At 40.1% G+C, this 19409-nt stretch overlaps 1 protein-coding gene across 1 annotated transcript in view; it reads left to right on the forward strand.

Annotated features, from left to right (window-relative positions):
- The window catches only part of UNC13A (unc-13 homolog A), a 5702976-nt gene that overhangs the window by 5260772 nt on the left and 422795 nt on the right, over positions 1-19409 (forward strand). The window lies entirely within an intron of this gene.

Raw genomic sequence — 19409 nt, forward strand, 5'->3', positions numbered from 1 at the left:
TCAGAAATTTTAATATATGTCTTTACAAACTTAGTGTGACTTTGAAAGTTTAGGGCCTTGTGTTAATATGAACATCAGAATACAATCTTAAATTGTTAGATTTTAATAATGAGCGATTCATTAGACTTGTGATCTTAATGAAAATTGTTTGTGTTCATTAGTCGATTTAGCTTTTCTGAGCATGTTGTTACTCATAGATAATAGTGGAGAAACTGCTTCACAGACTTGTATAATTAAATGGCAATTTCTTTTGTCTACAGTTTTAAAATGTAATTGTTTATGTAACTAGTGTGTAGTTACCAAGAAGGCATGAAACCAACTGTGAAGATAATCTTGCAGCAATGAAAAATAAGGCTTGTTGAATTCCTTGACTTCTTAATGGCTGGAATGAGCCACAGATGTCTCACCCTCTGTATTTGTGGAGGAAGCAGCTATCTGTGTTTGTACTATAACAACTAGTGACCCCTATTGGAGGGACACCATACCAGTATCACTCTGCCATCCTTTCTGAAATGGTTTTGAACAGGAAATCATTCATTTACCAATAATGGAATGTGGTCATGTGAAACTATCTGTGAGAAATGAAACATATTTTAAATGATAACTCAGCTACATAACAATTTACCAAAGCCAGCACATTTCAAAAAAGCATTTCAGCAAGTCATCAAATCAGAGTGAAATTTAAAATTTTATATATGTATATGTAATATGCAATCACCCATTTCACTTCCTGTATTAGACGAGACACAGGTCATAGTTCAAAAAACTTGTATTCTGTACAAACTCTGTACAGGCACTTTTAAAGTACCATACAGTTCTGAATTTTTAGGATTTAGGAAAATTGTACTGCAAAATAAATCAAAATTAGTACAGAATACTTTCAGCAGTATTCATCTTTAGTGAGGACAAAAAAAGACAAAAAGATGTTTAGAAAGAAGATTAATCAAGTAAGTTGAAAATGAAAGAAAAGTAGCTCAATGTGTAGTACTACATTTAAACACGTATGCCAGTTTCCTAAGCCTACCTAGGATCATACCTCTCAACCTCTTAGTGCAAGAAATCTGGACAAAGCCTGACAAAATGGGGGGGGGGGGGGGGGGTGGGGGGCAAAGGCCCAAAAATATGGACAGACTTAAAATATTGCTCTTATAAACAGAAAGTTTCTAGAGTAACAGGGTTTGTTTTAACATACATTTTCTGAAGAATTTGAAGTTTGAAACTCAAATGTATGATGTTATGTGATCCTATCTCGCCTACATTCTGAACTGATGGGTTCGGAGCCGATCCCTCGGCTCCGACTCGGCACACTTATGCTATAGAGCGAGGCCTCTAATTGGCTGAGCTATCTTTATCCCAGGATGCACCACCACTAATCCCCCAGATCTCGTTTGCCGCTATCAAGCATAGACGTGGTCTCAACATTGGCTGGGCTAAGTACTAGTTATTAGGCTTTTTCCTGTCACAAACTTCCTTTCTTTGAACCCAAAAGCTGTTTTAACAGCTATTGTTGATATATTAGTGTGTTTGGTGTAGTTGTGTGACTGAATTCGAGAAATTTTTAGTCAGGGAAGGTTTCCCGTTTCAGTTAGAGGGGCCTTCCCCTGTTACATTACTGTTTCTGTAATTTCGTGGGTCAAGTACCCGTTTAAGTTAGAGGGTCTTGACTCTCTTTATCTTTGTCTGTGTATTTGTTTAGTGTAAAAAAAAAAAAAAAAAAAAAAAAATATATATATATATTTTTGTTGAAGTTGTTGTTTTCAACTTTGTCTTTGGCTAAAAATAGTGTTTCTTCACTTAAGAAAGTTCTGTGGTTACAGCAGTTATGTTGAAAGAACACAAACCCTCCGGGTTTAAGAAATGCACGAGGTGTGGTTTTAAAATGTCCATAACGGACGACCATGCCTCGTGCGTCTATTGCTTAGATGCTAAGCATTTGCAAGAGTCGTGTAGTGTGTGCCACGCGTTCTCTTCAAGAGTCCTCCAGGAGAGGAAAAACAAATTAATCCTCAAGGGATTAATCAAGCCTTCCTTCGAGGAGGCTTTATCTTCCTCTCTGTCTCCTTCTAAAAAGAAAAAAGCATCGGCTCCGACCAGTCAGTCGGAACCGACTGCTAAGAAATCCAAGCAGACTTCTCCATCGGCTCCACGGACTTCGGTGCCGAGGTCGGAACGGTCTGCCTCGATGCCTCCAGCCTCGACCCCTCTGGTCTCGGAGCCGAGGTCTGGGGCATCGAGAGGCGGGTCACCCTCATCGGCTCCACTGATATTGGAGCCGATCAGGGTTACCGGCTCAGACTCTTCCCCCTCGGAGCCGAAGTCCTCATCGGCACCGACTGAAATTTCCTTGAAACCTTCCTCGGAGCCGATAGTTGTTGAGTCCTTTCGGAGCCGGTCCCCAAGCCCTTCGGAGCCGATGGAGAAATCGGTTCGGGCCCGATCGGTATCCTCTAGGTCATCCAAGATGTCTGATTCGGACATCGACAAGGTGCTCCTTTGACTCTTCCAGTCTCCGGTGTTCCAAAAGCTTGTTTCGGCTCCAGCCCATTTGGCTTCGGAGCCGATGGTCCATTCCTTTACTATGGTTCCTCCTCCAACAGCTTCTGCACCGTTGGAGCCGGTGCTGGTGGAACCTGTGGAGGTGTTAGGGTCGGGCCCGACCCTTGCTCCAACTCCGGCTTTTGGGTCGGAGTTCAGTACACGGACTTCTTCCTTCGGCCCTGGGGGGGGGCTTCGGGATTGATGCTCTCGATCCCAAGTCTCCCTCTTGGTGCGTCGGCAGCGGGAGTACCGTCCACTGTTGTGGCCACGGAGGTGGGACCCTCCCAGGATTCTGGTGGTCCCGCCTTCAGGTCTATGAGGAGTGCTTTAGCCAAATCCTCCTTGGCTACCTCCACGGTTTCCCCAGCTACCTCCCTGCATACGGAGACTGGGTCTTTGGCAGTCCCCCTGTCTTTGGACAGCGGAGCCCCCGGGCCTCAGGTTACCCCCGCTGGGGTTTCTCCCCCTCCTGGAGGTCCTTCTGAAGCCTCTTCAGAAGAACCCCCCAGGAAAAGGTTGTGCAAGAGGAAGCACGTTGACTCCCCTGATGAGTCTTTGACATCTGACACCGATCTCGATGATGCAGAGGGGTCCCCTAAGTCGTCCTCTGATGATGTCTCCTTTGCAGACATCCTAGAAGCCCTAAAATAGCGAGGCGGCTGGCAGTCCAAACCTCCCTCTGCTGATGAGTCGGTGTTCCTGAAGGCCTTCGGGGCTCAGCCCTCTGCCTCCTGGGTGTCTCCGCCCTTCGACGAGCTCTTGGATTTGATCTGTCGAAGGGCATAGGAACACCCAGACTCTGTGGAACCGGTGCCCGCTCGTCCGAACAAATTCCTCTCGGTGCCCCCGGATAGAGAGTTCCTTACTAAAGGTGTGGCCGTAGATGCTATGGTGGTGGCATCTGCTACCCAGCAAGATGTAGCAGAGGCTTCTACGTCCGTCCATCCTCCTAATAAGGAGTCTAGGAGCATGGTTCGGTACGGAAAGCGCACCCTTAGTTCAGCGGCCTTTACACTGAGGTCCTTGAACTACCTGACGCACTTTATGAGATTCCAGAGGGATCTGATTAAGGAGCTATCCGATACCCTCTTGGGTAACCTGCCTGAGGAGCTGACCCAGACGGTTGGCTCTCAGCTGGCTACAATGTCGTCCATTTCGAACTCGTCCATGAGGCTCATTTCGTATGTGGCCGAAGGGGCGTGTAGAGCGGCGGGTACAGGCATTGCTCTACGGAGACAAGCCTGGCTCCGCCTGTGTCATTTCACGGAGGCCTTTAAGTCTTCATTTGCCGACGCCCCCTTTGATGGGTCCTCCCTGTTTGGACCCAAGGTGAAAGACACATTAACCCGCTGTGAACAGGAGGGTAAGACTCTGACTGCCATAGGGGCATGATTTTCCACTCCCTTTCGGCCTTATCCCAAGGCTAAAAGAGGAGGGAAGATGTGGTTCCGTAGATCTCAGAAGCCTTACCCCTCTCAGCAGGAAGGTTCCCCTTCCAGAGGCAGAGGAGGGGGAAATTCATCCGGAAGACGCCATCCCAGAGGCGGCAGAGGCCCTCGCAATACTGGAGACCGCGAGTCCTTTCGTGGCTCTTCAGCCTTTCATAGTCCCTGAGGGATTGCCCGGCTGTGCTGCTCCGGAGCCAGTCGGGGGTCTTTTCTCGAAGCACCTAAAGGCCTGGGAAGGGATCACTCGGGACCGATGGGTGCTTCGGATTATTGCCGGAGGTTACTCCATCCCATTCTCTCACCCCATCCCTCAGTCCAAAAAAATCCCAGACCCGCCACCCAGTCAATGGGATACCGCAGCCTCAGAAGTTTCAAAGCTGCTGCAAAAAGGAGTCATCCAACCGGTCCCCGTAGACCAGATCGGATTAGGAACTTACTCAAGATTCTTTTTGGTGCCAAAAAAGACCGGGGACTTTAGGCCCATTTTGGACCTCAGCATCCTAAACCGTTCAGTCAGAAAGTCCAAGTTCCAAATGGTCACTCTACAAACCATTCTCCCATTGCTGGAGAAGGGTGTTTGGATGTGCTCCATAGATCTTAAGGACGCTTATTACCATATCATGGTACATCAAGCATCCAGGAGACATCTGCGCTTCAGCCTAGGAGGCAGTCATTTTCAGTTCCGTGCGCTGCCCTTTGGTCTCACCACAGCCCCCAGGGTGTTCACCAAGTGCTTGGCAGTAGTGACTGCTCACCTGAGAAGTCTAGGATTCCAGGTGTTTCTGTATCTAGACGACTGGCTCCTAACTGCCACCTCCAAGCATCTACTTCGGCGGAGCCTACAAGCCACTATCTTACTGGGCAATTCCCTTGGAATCACCTTCATTTGGCCAAAGTCTGTATTGCGGCCATCTCAACAAATAAGATTTATAGGGGTAGAGATAGACTCAATCCAAATGCGGGTCTATCTACCTTCGGACAGAATTCAAACCATACAAAACCAAGTTCGAGCCTTACTTCCCAGATCCAAATCCCCAGCCAGAATGGTCCTGCAGTTATTGGGATCCATGTCAGCAACAGTTCTTCTAGTTCCCTTGGCAAGGTTGCACATGAGAATCCTCCAGTGGCTTCTTTCAGCCCAGTGGTCCTTTCAGGAACTCCCTCTCAGTCACCTCATATGGATCACGGAATCTTGCAAACGGGACCTTCGCTGGTGGCTAGTGCCCTCCAATTTGGATCAGGGACGACCCTTTGTTCTTCCTCCTCCGGCGGCCACTTTGACCACGGACGCCTCCCAGATGGGGTGGGGGGGGCATTCCCTGGGCAGGTCAGTCCAAGGCAAATGGCACCCGGAAGAGGCTCTTCTTCATATCAACATCCTAGAAATGAGGGCAGTACTCCTGTCCCTTCAAGCCCTTCACGATTATCTCCCCCAGGGCGTAATCGCTGTTCACTCAGACAACATGTCAGTTGTCTGGTACCTGAACAAACAGGGAGGGACCAGATCCTATCCTCTTTGCAGAGAAGCCATGAGAGTTTGGGAATGGGCAGTCTCGACCAAACGCTTCCTAGTGGCTACTCACATACCGGGCAAGTCCAATGTCATAGCCGACAGATTAAGCAGAACAATCCTCTCCCCTCACGAATGGTCTCTGAATATGACAGTGGCAAGTCAGATTTTCAGCGAATGGGGAGTTCCGTGTTGCGACCTCTTCGCAACTCCTCTGAATGCGAAGTGCAAGGAATTTTTCTCCCTAATCCCGGCTCCGGGGAAGAGCCCCATGGACACATTAGTCCATCCTTGGCCCACCGGCTTGCTTTATGCCTTCCCTCCAGTTCCACTCCTCCCCAGGGTAATTCAAAAGGCATCTCTCTTGGGGAGCAAAATGATCTTGATTGCTCCTTACTGGCCTCGTCAAGCGTGGTTCCCCTATCTTCGGAAACATCCTCTGGAAGGTCCATGGTTTCTGGATCAGATACCAGACCTACTGGTTCATCAGTCGGGACTATTCCACCAGTCCCTACACACCTTAAAATTGATGGCTTGGCTCCTCCTCTTCCGACGATAGTCAGGAGTCATGCATTGGATTCAGATATTATACACATATTATCTTCGGCCCATAAGTCTGCTACAAAGAAACTGTATTCTAGCAAATGGAAAAGGTTTGCTATTTGGGCTCAACTCCGGGGCCTGGACCCCATTTCTATTCCCGTGGCAGAAGTACTAAAATTTCTGACCTCTCTTTTCAATCAAGGCTCTTCAGTTTCTACCATCAAAGTACAATTGGCAGCAATTTCTAATTTTCACGAATCCATAGACCCTCCTTTAATGAGCAACAGATTGTGTAAGACCTTCTTGAAAGGTGCTGCTCTATTAAGACCTCCGATTTCTCATCCTGTACCTTCATGGGATCTCGATATAGTATTACGCGCTTTGACTTCTTTCCCCTTTGAACCAGCAGCTACATGTGATCTAAAGTTTTTATCATGGAAGACAGCCTTTCTGGTGGCGATTACTTCTGCCAGAAGAGTTTCAGAGCTTCAAGCTTTGTCAGTGAAACCCCCGTACTTAGTTTTTCATAAAGACAGAGTATCCCTCAGACCAAATCCTTCTTTTGTTCCTAAAGTTTGTTCTACTTTCTGCTTACAACAATCGTTAGAGCTTCCAGTTTTTTTCCCAAAATACTCTAACAAAGCGGAGTTCATATTCCACACACTAGATGTCCACAGACAGTTACGTTTTTATTTAGACAGGACCAAACAAACAAGGAAAACAGATCAGTTGTTTGTATCCTTTGCGGATAACAAATTGGGCAACGCTGTCACAAAGGTCACTATTGCCAAATGGATCAGGGACTGTATTACTCAAGCATATGTTTATTCTAACAAAGAGCTTACAACCTCTGTCAAGGCTCATTCTACAAGGGCTATGTCTACTTCGGTAGCATTTCATTCTAAGCTTGCTATTAGTGACATTTGTGCTGCGGCTACATGGTCTTCCCCGCACACCTTCATTACCCACTACAAATTAGATGTGGCATCTAGAGGACGAGCTTCATTTGGTTCCACAGTGCTCAGGAGTGTTTTTCAATGAGCCACCCGGGATTTAGGTGCTAGGGACGCTGTCCCATCAGTTCAGAATGTAGGCGAGATAGGATCACATAACATCTTTTAGTTATGTACTCACCATAACTTCAGATGTTTGGGATCCATCTCACCTACATTCCCAATAACCCACCCTCCTTCCCCCTTCCTTGGAGATCAGAGGATATCAGAAGGTCCGAATCCTGTTGTTTCATCTTGAAACATCTAACAATGTTATATAACAAAGTTGTGCATGTGTGCATGAATGCGGACAAACAAGATCTGGGGGATTAGTGGTGGTGCATCCTGGGATAAAGATAGCTCAACCAATTAGAGGCCTCGCTCTATAGCATAAGCGTGCCGAGTCGGAGCCGAGGGATCGGCTCCGAACCCATCAGTTCAGAATGTAGGCGAGATGGATCCCAAACATCTGAAGTTATGGTGAGTACATAACTAAAAGTTATTATTTAGGGACATCAGTTCTCAAATCATTCCATTGATTTGCCAGAAAACCACACATTTTATGAGGAATAGACCAAAAATATGACACCAACATCTAGACCGTTGAGAGGTCTAGGATCAGGTGCATAGCATTTGGAATTATGACTGCTACCCACTGCTGTGCAACATTGGTAGTTGTATATATATTTTTGAAAGGGGTGGGGAACTTGGTTCCCCATATGTAGTGCAGGGGGGAGCCCCCCCACAAAAATCCAAGTAGTGTTTTTGTATTTCTTTTTTGACTATACATTCTAACAATGTTTTTATTCAGTGCAATAGACCAAGATAATCTGTTTCTGACCAAAGACTGCATATTCAGATTTGAATATGTATGCCATTTGGCATGTTAGATCATGTCATACAGACATGCAACAAAATTAAATGCCTTGGAAATTTGGAAATAGGATTTTCAAAAACCTTCCAGTTTCCAAAGTATGGCACTGTGACACCCGTGCACTGGCCCAGCAATCAAGGAGCCTCAATCCTCACCACTAACACCACTGAGGGGCATCCATATAGGGGAAAGGATAATAAATACACACACAGTAAAATACAATTTCCCTTAAGAGCACACAGAGATCACAGTCAGTCTGGGGCTGGTTTCTCCCTTTCTCTCCAGGTCCCCAATAAGACTCCCCACTGGCACAGCTATAGGGTCCAGATCTCAGCCTAGTGGACAAGCTAAAACCTCTAGCACCCTCTCTGTCCAACCAATGCTTCATGTCCCTGTCCAAGTAGCTGACACACACACACACTTTGAGATAAGAGTTATATACAACCACACAGACACTCCTGGGGAAGGCTGTCACAGGTTCTCCAGCTGTGCCCCTTTTACCCAGACTATACAGTAGAAATCACTATCACCACCCAGCTAATATTTATCAGCTACTCAAAGGCCCTTAAAATGATGTCCAATTATTACTGTGCAATATTATTATCTAAATGGTAAGTGCAACCTAACAGTCAATACTTATTTGGAGTGACTTGGTACAGTATCACTATATATATATATGCAATGTACTCTTAGAGCTTAAATTATCTCTACACAAAACAGCCACAGTTGAAAGGTTTAAAAACATTTAATAATAAAAACACAAGACAATTCTTCTTACTACACAGTGCTAGTCAAGAGTTCAGAGATCACAGAGAAATGTTTAAAATAATACAGTAGAAAAAGTTCTGACATCACAGAAAAACACTTAGTCTAATCTTCCTAATTCCTAGCTATTTCAAAGAGAAAACACAGTTTTACAATCCTACTTACATCTAGACACAGGCAGGCTGAGTTGGATGTTCTCAAGGCAAATGCTCTAATGCTCTCATTCTCTCTCCTTAAATTGATAACACAGTACCACAGATTCATTTCAGATTACATAATTTCTTTCTGGTTCTCAGGATGACAGAACTCAGAAAGTTAATGGCCCCTTTGATCTTGCAACTGGTCAGGAACCAGAGCAATAAAAGAGATTATACATGCAAATTCTAGCCATTAACTCTGGCCTCAAAACATTAGGCAGAATTCCTTCATACAGACATATTGGCTCTGAATTTAAGCATCAAAGACAGTCATAAAATGCTTGACTTAGCTTTCTTACAGCACAGTGCACTGTTGTTACACTTTTGCAGTTCCACATCTAACAGCATTTTTCCCCTTTAAGAGAACGAACCTGTGGCTTATATTAATATTTACAAATGACAGAATTGTCTACAAAATTCTGTCTGGCTAGGCTGGCAGCCTTCACCTATTTTCACAGGCACAAACAGGAACACAGCATTGTCTCATAGTTTGTTATTACATTTGTTTCATCATATTTGCAATCCATTTTTAGTAATCCCATAGTCAAGACAATGTACAGAATAGGACAGGATACATTGCAAACAGTAGATTAATGAATGCTAGCCAAACGTCTCATGAAGAACATTGTCATTCTCCATCCAGTTCTAAGTGCATATAAGACTAAAAGAAATGCTAAATAGCTCAAAAAGTGGCATTCTCTGCAGCTAAAAGGTATTGATGTAGGCCATACAGGCTCATTGGATGCACAGATCCAAGTGGCTTTTAGCTTGCCAGTCTGTTATCCATGCATTTGGTTCTTCTGCATTATGAAATTCTTTCCTATGGTAGACTTTGCTCAGAAAACTTTAGTCAGCTGAGACTGTGCTGCCTGTCATCTCAGTTCTGCATAACTACGTTTCTCTCTTCATGACTTGGAAGTTTCTGTTTGCAGTCCTTAATCACATGCTTCTGAATTCTAGACAGGTCTTTGCTCTGTATGAACAGAGCATGCACTCCAGTTTTTTTCATAATGGCCTCTAACAGGTATGGCCTGCTACAGTGCATCATATAAACTAATATGCAGCCTGAACAAGCAACATGAAAATCATTCTTACCAGCTTCGCTCCATATTATCTATCTTGAAGCTGTCTGCCTCTCAGGAACTCAGAATAGCATGTCAGATTTCCTGAATACTACAAAAACAACACTCCAGTGTGTGCGTGATTGCTAACACAAAACATGACCAGCAAACTCTAATTCTTGAAATGAATCTTGGTAATCTGTCTAAAACATATTTGTTCTTTTACTTTATTGCCCTACTCACAAAGTAACACAATAACCATAGTTCCCTCTGTGGCTGATTTTCTGAGCAAAATATTTGTCTTTTAATGTCTTTTTTCTTCATGTCCAAGCAAGAAAATAGTCGTACTCCACACCGTCAAAAGCTTTAATAAAACAACAAAGCTTTCAGATATAAACTATCTTTCATCAGTGTCTTACATAAAATGGCTATAAAACAGCATTTTTAAATACAAATTAATCACATCACATGACACCAACCTATCAGCAACAACATTCAAAAACATCAGTTGAGTTTTTAAAAACACAGTAGCAGCAACAAATACATAAATGATACAAAATCATTTCTTCTTCACTTTTTGCTGTTTCATTTTCAAAACTGGTTTAAGTGTAACCTGTTTATTTAAACCTGGATATTTATCTGCTTCCAATTGTATAATCCATTCATACTCTTTCATATCTACACAATTTATCAAATCACCACATCTAGCATTTGGATACACAATATGTATAACTCTAAAGCTAAACTGATGAGTATCATCAGTTTCATTTATATGTTTGGCTAAAGAATTAGTAAGTATTTTCCCACAAATTTTAGACCTATGCTCTATTATCCTATCTCTTAACCAATTTTCCAACATAAAACCCCAAACATTTATTACATGTAGCAAGATAGATAATGGCTGATGTATTACATGTTGCAGTATAGTTGAAAACAAATTTCCTGCCATTTACAGGGTGCATAAATTCCACTGACTGATTTATGCTAGAACAGCAGAAACAATTGTGACAAGGGAAGGTACCCTTTTTTAAAAATAGAAACAGTATTATTATTCAAAGAGAAATCCTTATAACACAAAAGTTTTTTCAAGTTGCTACAATTTTGATAGGTAAACATAGGTCTCTCAGAAAGCTAATTTTCATAGCCCAGTATGACCTTTAAGATATCCCAGTTACTCCTAATAACATTCTCTATTACCTTACTAGCCCTACTATAGGTCATAAGATACCTTAAATGTTGTGACTGAGCCATACCCATATCAGTAGAAGTACTGATTATCGAATTAGAAAAGTAGGATTTGGCTTTAGACTCTCTTAGTCGTAGAGCCTTCTTCCTAGCTGTTTCTATTTCATTCATGTTATAACCTCTTTCAAGAAAGCTACTAGTCATTTCTTGCATCTAAGTCTCACAAACCTCTAATTGGGTAGTCAACCTACTGGCTCGTAGATACTAACTTTTAAGGACACTTTTAAAGGTCCTCTTCGCATGCATGCATTTTTATGCGGATATTTATTTACTTGCATATCTTTTTTATATATACAAGTCTCCAAACCAGATTCCATCATTCATAATTGAACATCCAAAAAGTTCAAAGAACTATAAGAGAATGTCATTTCATATTTAAGGAATACAACAGTACTATTCAAATTTTCATAAAAATGCTGTAATTCCACGGCAGTACCATGCCAAACCAGAAAAATGTCATCCACAAATCGTTTATAAAATGGAATGTTGGATGCAAATGGATTTTCACTTCCTTGTACATTTTTCTGTTCCCACACTCCAAGGGTCAAATTCACATACGTATTGGTTACAGCCATGCCCGTGGCTGTTCCAGATATCTGATGGTACACTTGTCTTGTTTATTAAATGCAAAAGTTGTTATTCTCCAACACCAAATCCAGTAACTCACAGATGGTTTCAATATATCTACTAGAAGCATTTCATATTACTGTAGTATTTCCCTTATACAATCAATTCCATAAGCATTAGGAATCACAGTAAAAAGGGACTTTACAGCAAGCGTTATCAAACTAAACGAATCATGGGCATGGCCATTATACCAGGTATATAGCTGAGTTAGAAAATCACCTGAATCCTTGATATAACTTGGTATAAATTTCAAGTTACCCTTCAAGATATCCTGTATTTATACAGATATCGGTTCCATCATCCATCCCCTCCCTGATACTATTGGTCTCATTGGAGGTTTTTCTAAGGATTTATGTATCTTGGGAAGTCCATAAAGTATAGGAATGGTTGGGCATGGTACAGTCAAAAAATGGAAAGTATCCATATCTATATCACCCATCATCTGCAGATCATAGATACACATATTTACTTTATTAATCATAGTATCTATGTCCTTGCTACCAATGGGTTTAAAGGTTTGCCTGTCTAGTAACATTTCAGTCAAAGACTGTAAATACTGTTTCATATCCATCATTACCAATAGCACCCCCTTTGTCTGCCTCTTTTATAATTATGTCAGCATTACTCTATAATGATTTCAGTGCTTGATATTCCTCAGCTGTCAAATTATATATTTTTTCAAAACTTCTTTTATCATATAGGTCACATATTTGTTTCTTACATAAGTTATTAAATACACTAATAACAGGGTCACTGATAGGAATAAAAGTACTACTCCTTTTCAAGTCACTACTTACAGAACTACTATTATTCTTAAATATATTCTTCAGATTCAGACCCCTTGAAAACAAATTTAAATCAGTAATTGCATTAACCAACTCATCAGTTCCTGCTGGGACAAACTTTGCCCCATGTAACAGCAAGGACATCTCTGCTTTAGTTAGTACATAGCCAGAAAGGTTAACAACCAATGGACAAGCTGAATCACTCTCTACCTTATTGGAGGTCAAACTGGTCTGTCCTTCCAATTGTGCATCAACTTCCATGCTCGTAAATTCGAAAAGTAGATTAGATACTAGATAGGCAAACCTTTAAACCCATTGGTAGCAAGGACATAGATACTATATACTATAATTAGTAAAGTAAATATGTGTATCTATGATCTGCAGATGATGGGTGATATAGATAAGGATACTTTCCATTTTTTGACTGTACCATGTCCAACCATTCTCATACTCTATGGACTTCCCAAGATTCATAAATCCCTAGAAAAACTTCCTATGAGACCAATAGTCTCAGGAAGGGGTTGGATGACTGAACCGATATTGGTATACCTACGAGACCAATAGTCTCAGGAAGGGGTTGGATGACTGAACCGATATTGGTATACCTACAGGATATCTTAAAGGGGTTACTTGAAAAGTTATATCAAGGATACAGGTGATTTTTCTAACTCAGCTATATAGCTGGTATAACGGCCTTGCCCATGATTCATTTCTTTGGGTAACGCTTGATGTAAAGTCCCTTTTTACTGTGATTCCTAATGCTTATGGAATTGATTGTATAAGGGAAATACTACAGGAATATGGAAATGCTTCTAGCAGATTTATTGAAACCATCTGTGAGTTACTGGATTTGGTGTTGGAGAATAACATTTTTGCATCTAATAAACAAGTGTACCATCAGATATCTGGAACAGCCATGGGCACAGCTGTAGCCAATACGTATGCGAATTTGACCCTTGGAATGTGGGAAAAGAAAAATGTGCAGGTAAGTGAAAATCCATTTGCATCCAACATTTCATTTTATAAATGATTTGTGGATGACATTTTCATGGTTTGGCATGGTACTGCTGTGGAATTACAGCATTTTTATGAATATTTGAATAGTACTGTTGTATTCCTTAAATTTGAAATAACATTCTCTGATAGTTCTTTGAACTTTTTGGATGTTTAGTTACGAATGATGGAATCTGGTTTGGAGGCATGTATATATAAAAAAGATGTGCAAGTAAATAAATATCTGCACAAAAAAGCATGCATGCGAAGAAGACCTTTAAAAGTGTCCTTAAAAGTCAGTATCTACGAGCCAGTAGGTTGAATACCCAATCAGAGGTTTGTAAGACTCAGATGCAGGAAATGACTAGTTGCTTTCTTGAAAGAGGTTATAACATGAATGAAATATAAACAGCTAGGAAGGAGGCTCTACGACTAAGGGAGTCTAAAGCCAAATCCTACTTTTCTAATTCGATAATCAGTACTTCTACTGATATGGGTATGGCTCAGTCACAACATTTAAGGTATCTTATGACTTAAGGTAATAGAGAATGTTATTAGGAGTAATTGGGATATCTTAAAGGCCATACTGGGCCGTGAAAATTGGCTTTCTGAGAGACCTATATTTACCTATTGTAATTGCAGCAACTTGAAAAAACTTTTGTGTTATAAGGATTTCTCTTTGAATAATAATACTGTTTCTATTTTTTAAAAAAAAGGGAGCCTTCCCTTGTCACAATTGTTCCTGCTGTTCTAGTATAAATCAGTCAATGGAATTTGTGCACCCTGTAAATAGCAGGACATGTGTTTTCAACTATACTGCAACATGTAATACATCAGCCATTAGCTATCTTGCTACATGTAATAAATGTTTGGTGTTTTATGTTGGAAAATCGGTTAGAAGGTTAAGAGATAGGATAATAGAGCATAGGTCTGAAATTTGTTGGAAAATACTTACTAATTCTTTAGCCAAACATGTAAGTGAAACTGATGATACTCATCAGTTTAGCTTTAGAGTTATACATATTGTGTATCCAAATGCTAGACGTGGTGATTTGTTAAACTGTGCAGATATGAATGGATTATACAATTGGAAGCAAATAAATATCCAGGTTTAAATAAGCAGGTTACACTTAAACCAGTTTTGAAAATGAAACAGCAAAAAGTGATGAAAAAGAAATGATTTTGTATCATTTATGTATTTGTTGCTGTTACTGTGTTTTTAAAAACTCAACTGATGTTTTTGAATGTTGTTGCTGATAGGTTGTTGTGTCACGTGATGTGATTAATTTGTATTTAAAAATGCTGTTTTATAGCCATTTTATGTAAGACACTGACGAAGGGTAGTTTATATCTGAAAGCTTTGTTGTTTTATTAAAGCCTTTGATGGTGTGGAGTACTACCTTTTTCTTGCTTGGCGTTGCTGTTTTGTATTCCTTTACTTTATCACTGGCTCACCTCCTCCTAGTGATTTTTTTCTTCATGTCATCATCGATTGCATGTCTGAAAGATCTCTTCTAAACAATAACCTTCATAGTTGTCTGTGTTTTGCTGAAGGGACAAAGATAGATCTGCACTTTCAAAGTCTCAGTAATTGTCTTTGCAGGTTGCAGATCCTGTACACAAAAGGAAAATGTGTTTAGATAAGTGGCACTGAATGTCTCCCTCTGATGTGTCAGGATCAGTTCCCACTGTCTTCTGGCCTTCTAGACTCTTGCATACTCTCAACAAATTCTATGCACTCATATCAGATTAACTTCCTTTAAAACTGGTAAATTCTGCATGCTGCTATCATAGTAAAATCTATGTCAAGCAAAGTTCCTCTTTAGCACGCTTCAAGAAAAATCTTGATAAGTGGATGGGAAATAGGAAATACACCCTGGGGATCACTTCTGTGGCTCTGTTCGACAAGGCCACAGGAAAATAATCTTCTTGGGTGGCGTAAGTCACGGAGCCTTGTTGGCTAGGCTTACTTAGGCCCTTGATCCGATAGCCTAGTACCTACCTATGAACCTATAAAATATTTGCCTCATTTGTTTCCTTATTAATAAGTCAAGAACACTGCTGCAATTTTCTGGCTGTAATGACAAGAAAGTAGTAGGCCATCTAGATTTCAGACCTTACCATTAATAACTTAGATGCTGATAAGAATATACTTTACAGTAAAAAATGCTTTATTCTAAAATTCACAGTTATCAGTTTCTAGCCTTAGAACTATCACTCCTCTAACTTTTCCACAGTTTTGTTTTCTGTTCACAGTACCCTGAGAATAGCATGGACTTGCAGTAGCATGTGTAAATTCCTAGACATTAGCAAAATTTTTTAATTCTTTGTATGAAAGTTGAGGACAATTATCATGGAACTTTAGACAACTGTAGACAATGGGCAGCATTTCTTTTATTTTCACACAGCTGCATGCTTGTATATACAGGCTGTCTACCTTCATTCAACAATACTTTATTCAGTTATCACTAACATCCATATGAAGAGTCAAAGCCTGAGAAATGCCATAGAAATTCAGATTTAGAATTTCCAAAATGCACATTAGCAGTTCCTTATATATTCTTAGCTTCTCTTGCTTCACACCTGCAAGCATGCTCTTCAGCCAGTCTGGGAGTTCAGCTTGTTTAGTCATACCAAGACTCTCCATTATTTTAATTTCCAATTGAATCTTTTCTTTATATGCTATATGTACTCTTCTTGAAGAATGTAATTACTGATACTGCCACTGTAGAAATAATGTTGGTATTTCCCATAATAAATAGACTAATCCAGTAAATAAATCAGCACATTTATTCAAAATGTCATTGACAGCTAAGTGCCTTGAACAGATTGCTTGATCTCTTTCTTATTATTCACTTGTTTTGACTTCCACTGAAGAAGTAGTAATTGCATTATTGCTGCTGATAGCTGCATTCCTCACATTACTAGCTATATTTATAGTGTAAGGAACTTTCAGGAATGGGCTTGAAGGAACAATTATAGCAAAGCCAAAACTCAAGGTGACTGATTTAGAAATGTTCATTACCTTTATCCTGCCATTTACTCCACATTGCTTACAGATACTTAAGACTGGGTGTTTTAGAGACATCTGTTGTGATTTTCTTGCTAAGGCTGTTGACATTTGTCATAAATGTAAACACTGACTCCATTGCAGATATCTGAGGTGGTCTCTACCTGTATACCATGAATTCTGTTAACCTTACCAAATCTCTCACAAGCCATGAAAGTTATTTGTACGGTTTTCTTTTACGTCTAAAAGACACCACTTGAAACACAAGCTTATATTTGCTCTGCTTGCATTCACATGGGAGCAGGGAAGTAAAATCTGACCAATTTATTTCCATTTATAAACAAAATATGTCGGGGGAGTGCATATTGATTTATACACTGTAATTAATAATTTTAGTGTTTTAAACAGATTCAAAAAGTATTGCACGCTATAGCACCATATAGCTTAGAAATTAGCTTTTGCCTTGATGTAGCTTTTTTGACCCAACAAAGCTGTCATTGCTTTCGATAATCTTCATTGAACTCTGACTATGCATTTGCATTGTACATGCACATTTTTCTGATTTATTTTCCTTTACAGTCTCAGTGAAGAGGAATGCTCTGGCTCCCACAAAGGCTGAGATTTGGTTTTAAGAAGTGCATTTCTCTTCTTGTGCCTATAATGATATCCAGTGCATGTAATTTTATTTCTGTGTGGTATCTTCCATGCACCATCTTGGACTGACATACAGCTTTCCTATCATCTCCTTTGTTTTCATTTTCTTTATATGCTTTAGTCTTTGTTTTATTCTCATTATCAATTACTGCCTTCTTTTTGCACACTCACTTTCCAGGTTTACTTCCCATTCCTTAAACAGTCCTTTTAACTATGTACATCTGAGTTCAGCCACTTTGTTTTCCTTCGGTGCTTTGTTGAAGGATTCTGATTTAGTACTAAGCAGTCTAACCAGTTGTGATCATTTTAATGTTACAGTTATTTTTGTTATAAGGGAGTCATGTAAGTCACCACATTCACAATTTATAGTTTTTTTCAGCATCTATTGTTTTCTGGTGAAAAAAAAAATAACAGGCCCTACATAAAGATGATTTTTTTCTTTGGTTTGCAGTATGCTTCAGATCATTCCTTATTTCTATTCATTTGTCAAGTTCCGCCTCTTTTAGGCTAATTTATGAATTGCCTTTATATCTTCATTGTCTACAATAAGGGGAGCATAAAATATTGATCTTTATTTTGTTTCTTGGCAGTTCCACTCATAGTGAGATACAGCTCAGATGTCTGGATCCAAAACTTCCAGCTTTCAGACAAACTACCATACAACTTTAGAGAAGATGGTAGCTGAAGTGAGTTTTGAGACAAAATGAAGATGTTTTAGGAAGACACAAACTAAAAGATATTAGCAGTACCGTGTGTTTTTTTTTTCTATGCAAAAAGATAATTGAGTGAGATACAAAATGAGAAAATGTTATATTTCAGAACTTTATATGTTATTTTTATCTATTTTTCCTCAGTTCCTGCTTACAATTAGCCCTCACTTAACAGGTGCCTATCCATTTTCCAGGGGCCAGAACCTGCTTTAGGAAATCATTTCAGGCAGCCATTAAGGTTTTTCACATTTAAACACTACCCTTGTCTCTATAGTGAGCGGCATGTGCCTAACCAATTTCATGCATGCATTGTCTCACATCTGCTGCTTTCACCTACTCACTGACAAGGATCACAAACTCATTCCTTGCATAAGGTTCTATAGTTAATCCTTTGTCAGGCAGATTACATTAGTGTACCAAGGAAAACCACACAAACTCTCCTCCCACTGGATGAAGAATCCCTGTTTGCTTTATTCTCATCACTCTTGCTCTCTCTTTCATCACTTGATATATTATTTGAACCAAGATCATCTGGGATGTAGTTAGAGACTTATCCTAATCCACCATGAAGCCAACACACTGAAACTTTACATGCAGTACTGTAAGTGAAAGTAATTTTGAAATTTGAAAAAAAATAAGTTATTTATGAAAACGTTCATCAAAATACAAAAAAAAAAGAATACTTGTTGAGTTTCTCAGGCTTTTCCATGTGGTTACATTGCTAGTAAGCCAGTTTTACAAATATTTACATTTTTTTTCGAATGATAACTGTATGAACACAATCTCCCTGATCCCTGTTCCTCAAATTTAAAAGTTCTGGAATGGTTTTGGATTCATGGACTCTACTTTAAGATCACAGTTATGAAAATTATTTTTGTCCTTGAAATATTTATACTCTTTTTCCCCGAGTTGACTGACTATTGTGGAGTTAGTACATAAATGAAAGCGTGAGTGGGTGAGAGTAAAACCTACCATGGGGAGTTGATGGGGATCAAGCTCCTGCAAAAAAAAAAAAAAAAAAAAAAAAACACAAACTAATGTTACCTGCAGTTTCACTTGTCCAGTTTCCTCTGTAAGACTAGTGTGCCCAGATGAAGCGTTAAAAAGAGTGAGCTGAAGATGTTTCCCTGGATGCAGTTACTTCTTGTAACAAGACCACAGAGTATTGTCCCTAAAATTCTCAAGTTGTATAAAAACACTTAATAAGCTAGTCAGAAACTGAGGTAATTTTTGAAGGTAAATAGCAAATTGAACTGCATGGTTTGGTAAGCCTGTTTATAGTCGTGTGCAGTTTGCCAAAGAAAATTACCTCTCTGGCTGCACCTGGAAATATCTCTAAACTGCAGTATACATTTTAGAAAATGTAAAATTATAAATGCACACAAAAAGCACAGAACAACAAATTGCTTACCAGTAGAAAAATATTTTCATTAAGGGTGCAGCAAGGTATTAAAAGC

The sequence above is a fragment of the Protopterus annectens genome, chromosome 13.part0, assembly GCF_019279795.1.
Source record: "Protopterus annectens isolate FY-2018-M chromosome 13.part0, PAN1.0, whole genome shotgun sequence".
In the NCBI taxonomy this organism is placed as follows: Eukaryota; Metazoa; Chordata; order Ceratodontiformes; family Protopteridae; genus Protopterus; species Protopterus annectens.